Source organism: Octopus sinensis, unplaced genomic scaffold (genome assembly GCF_006345805.1).
Source record: "Octopus sinensis unplaced genomic scaffold, ASM634580v1 Contig16904, whole genome shotgun sequence".
In the NCBI taxonomy this organism is placed as follows: domain Eukaryota; kingdom Metazoa; phylum Mollusca; class Cephalopoda; order Octopoda; family Octopodidae; genus Octopus; species Octopus sinensis.
Window position 1 is genome coordinate 1 of NW_021834663.1, and position 12500 is coordinate 12500.

At 35.5% G+C, this 12500-nt stretch overlaps 1 protein-coding gene across 3 annotated transcripts in view; it reads left to right on the forward strand.

The window, feature by feature from the left end:
• Positions 1-201: 201 nt before the first annotated feature.
• Positions 202-12500, forward strand: part of LOC115230955 — a 26422-nt gene continuing 14123 nt past the window's right edge. The window contains exons 1-2 of one of the 3 annotated variants that reach the window (XM_036499877.1): positions 758-1001; positions 5293-5368. The gene's annotated coding sequence lies outside the window, so the exon portion shown is untranslated. Of the gene's footprint in view, positions 1002-5292; positions 5369-12500 lie in introns of all 3 variants that reach the window. The other 2 variants (XM_036499878.1, XM_029801059.2) reach the window with 2 other exon arrangements.

A 12500-nucleotide genomic window follows, 5' to 3' on the forward strand; every position in this document is an offset into this window, starting at 1 on the left:
ATATATATTTCTTTACTACCCACAAGGGGTTAAACATAGAGGGGACAAACAAGGACAGACAAGGGGATTAAGTCGATTACATCGACCCCAGTGCGTAACTGGTACTTAATTTATCGACCTCGAAAGGATGAAAGGCAAAGTCGACTTCGGCGGAATTTGAACTCGGAACGTAACGGCAGACGAAATACGGCTACGCATTTCGCCCGGCATGCTAACGTTTCTGCCAGCTCGCCGGTAATATATATATATCTGAAGTCAGATACATGGCGAGGTAATTTCTAAGAACCCACCACTACATACGCTCATATATCATAACTAGTAACATTACTAGATACAGGGCAATCTAAGCACTATACTGCAACCTGGCTGGTTAATGATAATATATGTGGCGCTCTATCTCATATAATAATAGTCCTGTATCTAACTCTACACGCCAGATACGTGTGTGTGAGGTGGGGACTTTGTATCAGCGTTTGTCCCACTCACAGCTTGACAACCGATGTTGCTTTGCTTACGCCTTGTAACTTAGAGGTTCAGGAGAAAGGACCCGATAGAATAAGTACCAAGACTCTAAAAAGAACACTAAAAAACAAAAAAGTAGTGGGATTGATTTGTTCGACTAAACTCTTCAAGGCAGTGCCCCAGCATGGCCGCAATATAAATTTAGCATTTAATCGTAATGTAAATGTAGATTTCAGCCCGAACTCTATCTTATCGCTTGAGTTGTTATTTCTACGTTATCTCTCGTATTTTCTTTCTAACTCCACTTTTCTACTTTCACTTTCTCAGTAATTAATTTGTTACGGAGCTCTGTTCGTTAACCAAATCGTTAACCAAATCTGTGCGTTAAACAAATCTGTCGTTAACCAAATCTGTTCGTTAATCAAATCGTTGGGAAACTGAAATGCATATAAGCAGTAATCCGTTCCAAGTCACACTCACACTCACACTCCACATGGTGACTTGAAACGATGCTTCATTTGAGCATCCATCGATAACAGGTAAGTGAAAGTAGTCTTATGAGTAAATATTTAAGTATATATTTGTGCGTATATATGTAATACTGTGTGTATGTGTGTATGAGTGTGTATATGTGCTTATATGTGTGTTCCTTTCCCGTTTGTTTGCTTCTGCAGATCAATGGTTATATGGTTATATTGTCTGTGTGAAAGTACACGACTTCGTGGTTATGTTATTCCGCTCACGAACAAAAGCATATGCGCACACGCACACTCTATCTGTCTATCTATCTATCTATCTATCTATCTATCTATCTATCTATCTATCTATCTATCTATCTATCTATCAATCTATCTATCTATCTATCTATCTATCTATCTATCTATCTATCTATCTATCTATCTATATATATATATATATTTCTATGTATACTCTTTACTCTTTTACTTGTTTCAGTCATTTGACTGCGGCCATGCTGGAGCACCGCCTTTAATCGAGCAACTCGACCCCGGGACTTATTCTTTTGTAAGCCCAGTACTTATTCTATCGGTCTCTTTTGCCGAACCGCTAAGTAACGGGGACATAAACACACCAGCATCGGTTGTCAAGCAATGCTAGGGAGACAAACACAGACACACAAACACACACACGCATATATATACATACATATATATGACGGGCTTCTTTTCAGTTTCCGTCTACCAAATCCACTCACAAGGCTTTGGTCGGCCCGAGGCTATAGTAGAAGACACTGGCCCAAAGTGCCACGCAGTGGGACTGAACCCGGAAACATGTGGTCGGTAAACAAGCTACTTACCACACAGTCACTCCTGCGCCTATATATATTACTTTTAATTTTACTTTACATATATGTATATACTAGCTGACGTACCCGGTAATTCCCGGGAAAGCGGGGTTAAGGCAACAACAACAATATAAAGTATGTAGCTCTTAAAACGGTTGTTCTGCCTTTACGGAGAATGCCAGGGTATTGAGAGAAGTAGAAGTGAGAGTCGAGAACTGGGTTGGAACGGGTGGGATGAGTAATATTTTAAAGGGTGGTCGTTAAGTTATCAGTTACGGATGGTTGAGGTGATAGAACTGAGAAGGAGAAATTGATTCAATGAGAAAAGTGAGGGTCGAATATGAAAACTGAGTGAAAGCATCTAGTTATAGATGCCGGTAGGGTGGTGGATGGGGAATTCGGAGAATGAAGATGGGTTGGCAGTGGAGGGACAGCCCTGAAATAGGAAGAAAGGTATGAGAGTAAGTAGAATGAGGTGGACAGAGAGAAAAAATAGGTGTGATATATTGATAGCCAAGGCGAGGATTTGTAGTGCAAAATTGTTCTCGTTAAAGAAGAAACTAGAAAGAGATGAGGGAAAAGTTCGGAGTATGAGAATAGTGAAGCGGTACAGGAGGATGTACCGAGTAAGTGGAATGTGCAAAGGGAATAGAACGACACACACACACACACACACACCACACACACACACAACACACACACATATATATATATATATATATATATATATATATATATATATATATATATATATATATATATACCAGGCATGGTATAAGTAGAAGGGGTGTGTTGCTAGTGCGGCTAAGTTGTAATCTAAGGTTGTATCGTAATTAGGTAAATATACAGATTATATGTAATGAGTAAACGATGAGTATATTTTGTGTTTGCATGAAAGGATTACATCTGAGAATCTATTAAGTAATGATAAGTTGTGGTGGCATAGGATAGTGAAAGATTTCCTTCAACACAGTTTACAAACTCCAAGGTCTCAGTTGTACAGTGTGCCTTCGCAGATAATGGGCCTAGTATGAACGTGGCGTTACTACCCGGCATTTGTAAACTACGTATTTGCGTAGACAAAAACCTTCGACGGGACAGACTTGGCATAGACATGAATTGTAGATTTTCTTGCCTGTACTGTTTTTTTCAAGGTTGATAGATTGTGGATGTGTGGCAGTAGTTCTGGTAGGTCCAGCGAAAAGTTTGTTTGTTTGCCTGGTTTTGGCATTGAGAACGGGTTAAAGGCCACTAGATCCCGTCGGATTGACTCCAAAATTTACAGGGACATGTAAAATGAGGTAAGGATGCGAGTGGGCTAGGTTAGAAATCCCCATCTTAAAATGGCTCGGGCCAAAAACGCACTTTGACAAGTCTACTCTCATTCTTTAATGTATCTGTCTTCCTCCATCACTCACTCTCTTTCCTCCCTTCATTTCACTTTCTATCTATAACGTCGTTTCACAGTGTCTACCTCTCTTCCCTTCAATTTCTCTTTATAACGTCGTTTCACAGCGTCCTATATCCCCCCTCCCCGCCTTCGACAGCGCTTTCACACACTCTCTCTCTCTCTACGTCTGTCTGCATTCATAGAGAGAATTATCATCGCCACCACCACCACACAATCATGAGAACAAATATTATGAATCAGATATTTATTGGGTTAATTTATATGTGTGTGTTCTATATATAAATATGTATATATAATGTATATATACAAAGTGTATATATCTGTATTTATATATATATATATATATAATTTGTATACATTTATATATATATAATGCGTACACACACGCACACACACACACACACACAGACACACACACATATATATATATGTATATATAATGTGTGCATTATGTGGTCGGTAGAGCTGAAAATATGCACACTTATGTTAAAAGTGCTGGCGAGTTTGCATGGCAACTATTTTTTTCCTCAAATGAAAGGCGTGACCTCTAGGACAAAATTCCTGATGTTATAAAATGTGGCCCGCGTAGACCCGAATGAAAGCGGGTTATATTAACCAAAATGTGAAAAGAAGTCTAAATGGATCTGGAAGGGGATTAAAATTTACAGGAGTGGGTGTTTAGGAATTCTCTGTTACATCAAGCTAAAAAATTTGCGCCAGCCTTTAAATCGTCAATGTGTTGCCGTCCATGATGAAGAAGTTTTGAATGCTTGCCATGGTGAGTCTACTGTCGTGAGAAAGAATCACTTCAAAATTTGGTGTTTAGGAATTTTCTTTTACATCAAGTTCAAATTTTTTTGTTGCTGTCCGTCGTTAAGAAATGCCAGCCATGGTGATTCCACTATCCTCAGATTCTATCCCTTCAAACTTTGGTTTCCAAAATTTTTTTTCAGCTCGCAAGTTCGTCTGTCCCTTTTAAATGTTAGTGTTTTGCTGTCTGCCTTGAAGCAGACCTTTCCGTTGTCACTGCCTGATATTTATGATTGATCTTTCAAAATATTTTGTTTCTCAACTTACTCAAGATCTTTTGTTGTTTATAAATGGGAGCGAGATAGATAGAGAAAAATAGAGAGTAAGAGAAAGCGAGGGAGAGTCGGAGAGAAAGGAAGAGTAAGAGAGTGGGAAAATGAGAGAGAAAGGATAGAGAAACAAAGAGAGAGAATGTGGGGATAAAAAACAGAAAGGAGTACCAGACAGTAACAACACACTCTTACCCGCGCGTAGAGCAGGTCACCATAAGCTAGTATATATATATATATATATATATATAATATATATATATATATATCTGTCTGTCTATTCTCCCTTCTTTCACTCTATCTATCTCTATATAAATGCATACGTATACATAAGCACAAATATACTTATGTATACACACATATATATTTTTGTGTGTTTATGTAAGCCAGGCTGTTTGTAAGTATGCGGTTGGAAGGATGTTTGCATATGTCTGTGAGTCTTCATGTGTGTATGTGTATATACGTGCATGTGTGCGAACGTGTGTGTGTGTGTGTGTCTAATGATTTGACTTTGACAGAGCTGGTCAAAGCAACCTAATTCTAAATGGCTATGTTCTTCAGTATAATAAATCTCTTTCTTTCTTCCTTCCTTCCTTCCTTTCTTTCTTTCTTTTTCATTCTTTTATTTCTGCCTTTCTTTCTTTTTCTTTCTTCTTTCTTTCTTCTCTCTCTCTCTCCCTTTCTTTCTTTTTTGTCTCTCTCTCTCCTCTCTCTCTCTCTCTCTCGCTCTTTCTCTCTATAACATAATCTGTCACATAAGAAATAGTCAACGCGTAATGAACGAATGACAAAGAAAATATTAAACATACTTTTAGATAGATTACATAGGAGGAAATATCTATTATCACACATGTTCCCAAATGCCAAGTTGCGGAAAACGCAAGGCATAACTTTCTGCTCCTATACTTTTAAAAAATTCAGTTTTTAAATGTATTTTCTACTACAAACTTTTCCAACAAACGATACATTCTATTGATGAGGTATTTGTATTTCTATCTATTTTCTACTGAATACACGCGAGCCTCTAACGGTCACAGATTTTACAAACGAGATAGTCATTTCATCATAACAGGAAACAGGATTATAAATACGAACTTGATCTTCAGGATATAGGTAAAGTTATACGTAGATTTCACAGATTCATTTTTTATTGCTTATTTCATAAGAAGTTCTTAATTTTATTCGTTCGTAAAGCACTATTTGTTTCTTTTTAGAAATCTTCAGTATGATGTAACTTGTGACTTATTAATTAAACATTTTATGAAATGAGACATTTAACGATGGAAATAATTACAGTATGGACGAAATTCGTAGAATGGCTGCGGCTTAGAAATCGAGACAACAGGATTTCTTAGTGATTACATACACAAAAATAACGGTTTCCTGATAATCTACCTTGTGAAAAAATAATTTTAGTTTTAGCAACAAACCACTTCATAAGGTGCTTTCAATATATTCTTTGGAGTGCAGACATTCGTTTAAAGCCGTTATTTCTTAGTTGTAATTATTCGAAAGTGTAGTGGAACAAACATTCTACTATATATATATGTGTGTGTGTGTGTGTGTGGTGTTGTTGTGTGTGTGTGTGTGTCTATGTCTGTGTGTATGTATATATATATATATACATACACACATACACCACACACACACACACAAACACACACACATACACACCAATATATATATAATATATATATAATATATTATATATATATATATATGTATATATATATATATATATATATATATATATTTATATATAAGTAGATGTTTGTTCCACTACACATTCGAATAATTACAACTAAGAAATAACGGCTTAAAATATTTAGGATTCTTCCAAGTTCTGCCAAACACTCACTGGTCAATACCTATAAAGTTCCAAGTTCTGCTTACATAATTTGCTTCTATTTATATAAGTTCTCGGTTGTTCAAGGAGCTTCCATTTAATCATATATGGGGTTCCTTCCTTTTTAAGCGCCATACGTGGCTAGTCAGAGGTGCGATGTTGCGCCTTTCCAGTATCCTAAAACAAGACGTGTGGTTGTTCAGACGTGGCTTAAACGGGGACACATTTGAACCGACATATTTTCGTGTCTGCGTGATGGATGTACTACTACCACCAATGTTACTTTCGTCAACTCCGGGTCTTATGTCGCTGCCGGTGTAAATATTCTTGGGCGTGAGGCTGTTGGTTCCGTTGCTGCTGGAATAGCAGCTACTTCCAGTCGTGAAACTGGTGTTGCTGTTGCATACGTAACTGTCGATATTGTTGTCTTTCTTTGCTTGAAGCGCTGCTGTCGCCACCACCGTCACCGCAACCACTGTTGTCGTTGTCAGCTGCATCATTACAGTTTACCCTGTTACTCTGATCACCGCAGTCACAGCCGTCATTCTTGTCGTCATTCATTTCAACTTACCTTCTTCATAACTGCATTGTTTCTGAGTAAACCGAGATCTCAGTGCTCGTAGAAGACTTCAAAAATGTAACTAGTAGCGACTTTTCTTGAAAGTGGATAAACTTTGGCATCGTGGTGTTCTAAGTATCTGCTGAGTTGGCTGCTACATTATCGAATGAGGCTCAAGCTTTATCAACAGAGCAAAATGGACAGCCAGATTTTGGAGGGAAATGGAGAGTCTTGAAGATGACCCACCACCGAAAAAACATTGATTATGTTCACCACATGGTGACGGAGACACGCAATTGACTATAAATTAAATAGCAAATGCTACTAGTATATCGTGTGAAAGAGTTAATGAACTTAGCATGACGAAGGTTTCTGGTCGATGTGTGCCACATCTTCTGACACCCGAACAAAAGTGTACTAGGCTGATCACATCGCCGGAAAATTTGACATTGTTTCAGGCAGATAGAGCTGTCTTGACTTCTTTGAGTGTTTCCTAACCTAAAATGAATGTTTGGTTTATCACTGTAAGTCAGAGACAAAGAGACAGTCCTTGCAGCGGAAACATCTCAACGCATCTACTCGAAATAAGGCCAAGATAGGTTCATCTACAGAGAAGTTTGTGGCCTCAGTATTTTGAGATGCAAAAGGTATTGTGTCTATTGACTATCTTCAAACGAACCACACCATTAATGGAGCGTACTATGCCAACTTGCTGAGGCAGTTATGAAAGGTTATCAGAATCAAACGCCCAGGAAAGCTGAGGAAAGGGGTCTTGTTTCGTCAAGACCATGCTCCAGCTCACAACTCTTTGGTTTCAATGGCTGCTCTGTATGACTTTGGTGTTGAACTGGTTAGTTGCTAGTCACAATTCTCTTTTCACAACACGATATGTGAGCCATTAGAAAATCGATACGACTTCTGAGACAAGATCTAATATATATTCGATGCAAACGTCATACAAGTGTTGCTGTCGCGCGCAAAACAAATAATACAAGCAAGCATTGATTAGGTAAGAATGATAGGAGGATATGGAAAATCGGAGTGTTTCGATTTGTGAAATATACCTATGTATATATGTTTGTATGCATGTGTGTATGCATGCATGAATATGTGTATATATGTATATATGTATGTACACACACATACACACACACGCATATATATATATATATATTATATATATATATATATATATATATATATATATATTATATATATATTATATATTTATATATATATATATATATAGTATATATATATATATGTGTATATATATATATATATATATATATATATATATATATATATTATATATATGTATGTAATATATATATATATATTTAATTCACAAGGAAAGATCCCAGAGAAACCGTTACCAGGGTATAATTTCTAAGAAATTAGTAACCACACTTTCATGGGTGACAATTCTGAGAAGTGAGACGTGTTTTGGAGAACATAGGAGTAATGGAAAATAGAGACAAACGCACAAGATGTTATTTAAATCATTTATATCACCATATCACCGACATGTGTTTCAATTGATACATTAAAATTCTGAAAGGAAGAATAATGTGGAATAATGTATTAATCTCATCAGGGAGGAGATATAATCAACAGTGCTCATTAATAAGCCATTTTTGTAGATGTAAGAAACTATAATTCTATTATATATATATATATATATATATATTATATATATAAACAATATATGAAAAACAAGGTGGATACAGAACGCTAGTAATTTTAAAAAACCGTTAAGAAATTTTACGTCATAGGACGAGAGAAGAAGGGACAGAAAAGAGAAAGAAGTTAAAGTAGTAACAGAGGTAGAAACAAATAGAAAGTGAGTGACAAATGGATATAATGATAAAGGAAAAAATTGAATGAGTGGGATGAAAAGCATAAAGTGAAAGTTGTAAATATTATTAGGTAAGGGGGAAGAAATTATTTGAAATAGCTGAAAGTGTGTTTTTTCCGATGTAAACACCTGTAAACACACTCTTTATAGGTGTTGACCAGTGAGTGTTTGGAAAAATGGATAAATAGCTGTTCGTCTGGTCAAAGAGGACAAAACGATTTCCCTTTATCATAAGGTAACGACTCTGACAAAATTTTCCAATCCAAAGAAAATTATTTATTACAGTTTTGAGATGCCAAATTAGTTTACTATGTTTATTAATATATTTAAATGTAGAAAGATGGTTGGCATCTTATATGTATATATTACAAATTATATATGAATCTTAAGATTAATTTCCATAGAATCATCAGGGAAAAATAGTCTTTACGCTAGATATGCATTTAGTTCTTTACCAGGTATGAGATAATTTGATGCTTTATAGCAAAGCGGATACAGCTATGTAAATTAAGGAAGTTTTTATGAGGGCTTACTGAATGTCTTAAAATTTTATTTGTATTGGCGATATATTGTTGTGCAACAGAAAATATTGCTAAGTATATCGTCTCATGAAAGTTGAATAAATTCGAACCCACTTAGCAATATTTTCTGTTGCACAACAATATATCGCCAATACAAATATAAATTTTAATAGTCAGTAAACAATCTAATTATACTTCCATCAACCCTTATAGAAACTTTCAGAATTTCCATAGCTTTATTCGCTCTTCTTTAAAGCATCGAATTTCGCCAAGGTCGACTTTGCGTTACGTCCTTTCGGGGTTAATAAATTAAGTACTAGTGAACCACTGGGGTCGATATAATCGACCACTCCTCTCCTCCAAATTTCAGGTCTTGTGCCTATAGTAAAAAAGATTATTATCATTATTGAGTGAGAGAGTATTGCATGCCATCAATGTGACACTGGGTTACAAATATACGAAGCCTAGTATACCCATCATTGCTATAACCCATTTGCCCTTCGTTGAACCATGAATGTGTCATCCGCAGAGATAGTCGCATCCATGCATATGTAGATGAGCCCTAATACACTAACTATTCTATAACTTAAGGATGTAGTTTAAGGTTGTGTCAAGGATCTTGATTAAGTACAAGTATGCTAACACAGAAGTCGCCAAATAATCACCCCAACACATAAAAGAACGCGTACTTGGAACCACTGGTTGGACAATATTAGATATTTGACTTATTTATAGTTAAGATAACTTGCACTTGCTGTATTCGCATACTTAAACATTACATTCCATGACCGAATGACATTTATATAGATATTAGCAAGTGTGAGCACCAGTTTGAGAAATAAACGCGTCAGAGAGTCACGTGTTTATTGCTTGTCCAGCGGCCAAATTACCGACTAAACAACAAAGTGTTTGCCATCCCACAACGTTTGATATTATGTTTTATAAATAGTTCTGGTATTCTAATGGTACACTTCAAATAATGTGATTGGTAAGGCAGTCGCTCATGCTTTATATACCTACATACACACACACATATATGTATATATTTTTGTGTTGCAGTTTTTTAATAAAGTACATATATAAATCTTATATATATTATATATATATATATATATATATATATTATATGTATATATATATATGTACATATATGTATATATATATATAACAAAGTGAAGTTGTAAGTTACCACACTAGTGGAAATATATATGAAAGAAGGTTTGAAAATGCAATTTTAAAGATTTTCATTCACCTGACCGGCTTCACCCTCCTGAACAAAGACGCTCTCCAAAAGCTTGAATCAAGAATCATGGAGAAAGATAGAAACTCAAGCTTTTGGAGAACGTCTTTGTTAATGGCTACCTCCATCACCTTAGAAATGACTTAGAAATGAGTGCGACAGGAGGGTAGTTGATCAGGTTAGAGGGATTGCCATTCTTTGGAATAAGACATATTAGCGTCTTCCAAATATCAGGAGGGTGAAGCCGGTCAGGTGAATGAACATCTTTAAAATTGCATTTTCAAGCCTTCTTTCATATATATATATATAATATATATATATATATATATATATATATTATATAATATATATATATATATATATAAAATCAATAAATGGTGCAGTTGTGTTGACCGCACGTGGAAAAATGATAGGCAATGTAAAATTAAAAAGGCAGAATTGAGGAAAATTTTAATGAAAATGGGTGTGTATGGAAAATTTTTAAAATATAATAAAATATATATATATATTAATTCAAATCGGTTTTCGTCACAATGTGACTTTTCAAGAATTTTTGAGAAAAAAATAATAAAATAAACATGTACAAAATAAAAAAATAGGTATTTCCGATACATTGTAAAGTCTTTGTGTATCTCGAATTGATTAGTTATTGAAAAAATTACCTTGGAGGATTGAGATCCATGTGATTAATCCACGTGCTAATATATATATATATATATATATATATATATATTATATATATACTAGCAAACGCCACCCCCCGTCCATTGGACGGTTTTTATTGGTGAAGAGGGTTAACTCGGACGGTGATAAGTTGTGCAGATGTTTGGTGATTGCATGGGATTGTTGCTTTTGGTTAGGGAATTAAAGATTCTTGATATATTAGAACTGTTTCTTCTAAATAAGGAAAATTGATTCATAGTGAATCTTAACACAGTAAACCTTTTCAAAATTGTCATGTGGCCAATAAACTGAAGGAAAGCTGTTCAGCCCACAATACATACAACTTCCTGTGGAATAGGACATCATAATTAACCTTAAACTTTTTGCACTCAAACACTTTCACATTAGGATAAGCACAATATACTCTTCCTTAGTACATACCTCATGTTGACACTTACACGTCAGACTAAACACTGTTTTATTTCCGAAGTGAGTATTGCAAGTGATATTTAAGCAATAAACAGTTCTTTGGCTTTTGCATTTGACGACTGTTGCTTTACGTATTTTATTTCGATTTTCACTGGCGTGGTTTTAAGAACTACGGGAAAAGTAGCATTAGTTTCGAATAAAAATATAAATAGGGCGGCGAGCTGGCAGAACCGTTAGCACGCCGGGCGAAATGCGTAGCTGTATTTCGTCTGCCGTTACATTCTGAGTTCAAATTCCGCCGAGGTTGACTTTGCCTTTCATCCTTTCGGGGTCGATAAATTAAGTACCAGTTACGCACTGGGGTTCGATGTAATCGACTTAATCCGTTTGTCTGTCCTTGTTTGTCCCCTCTATGTTTAGCCCCTTGTGGGTAGTAAAGAAATAAGAAGTTTTAATCACCCGATGGACAGGAAAACAGAAAATACTACTCAATAAAGGCGCAAAGATGCTTCGAGAAGTCTCTCTTCTCACAAAACCTGACACAAAAAGAGTTGAAACGCGGGGGTGAAATAACACAATGTGCAATAAAATAACATAAGGCATGATCTATGCAAATCAATTTTATCTCAAAAATTGAACAATACCGCTTATTTTTTAAAGTTGGATGAGAAACGTTAGGCAAGTTTTTTAGATGTAATACCCCACTAAATTTTTCATGTTTTACAAGCAACGTGAAAAATTGGGGGGGGGGGCGGTTTACATATAAAAAACTTGCCTAACGTTTCTCATCCAACTTTAAAAATAAGCGGTATTGTGGGCTGAACAGCTTTCCATAATTTTATTTGTCCACATGACAATTTTGAAAAGGTTCACTGTGTTACGATTTACTATCAATCAAATTTCCTTATTTAGAAGAGACTGTCTGTCAACAATTTTAACGTCTCAGGAATCTTTAATGCCCTAATCAAAAGCAACAACCCCATGCAATCACCAAACACCACAATTAGTCTTTTCTACTTTCAGTTGAATTTTGTTGAGAATATCTTCAGAAAATTGAGTGATCACTAGTTATTTATTTGCCTTATTTTCACTTTTTTACTCACTTAAAATAACTGGCTTCTCCTACTAG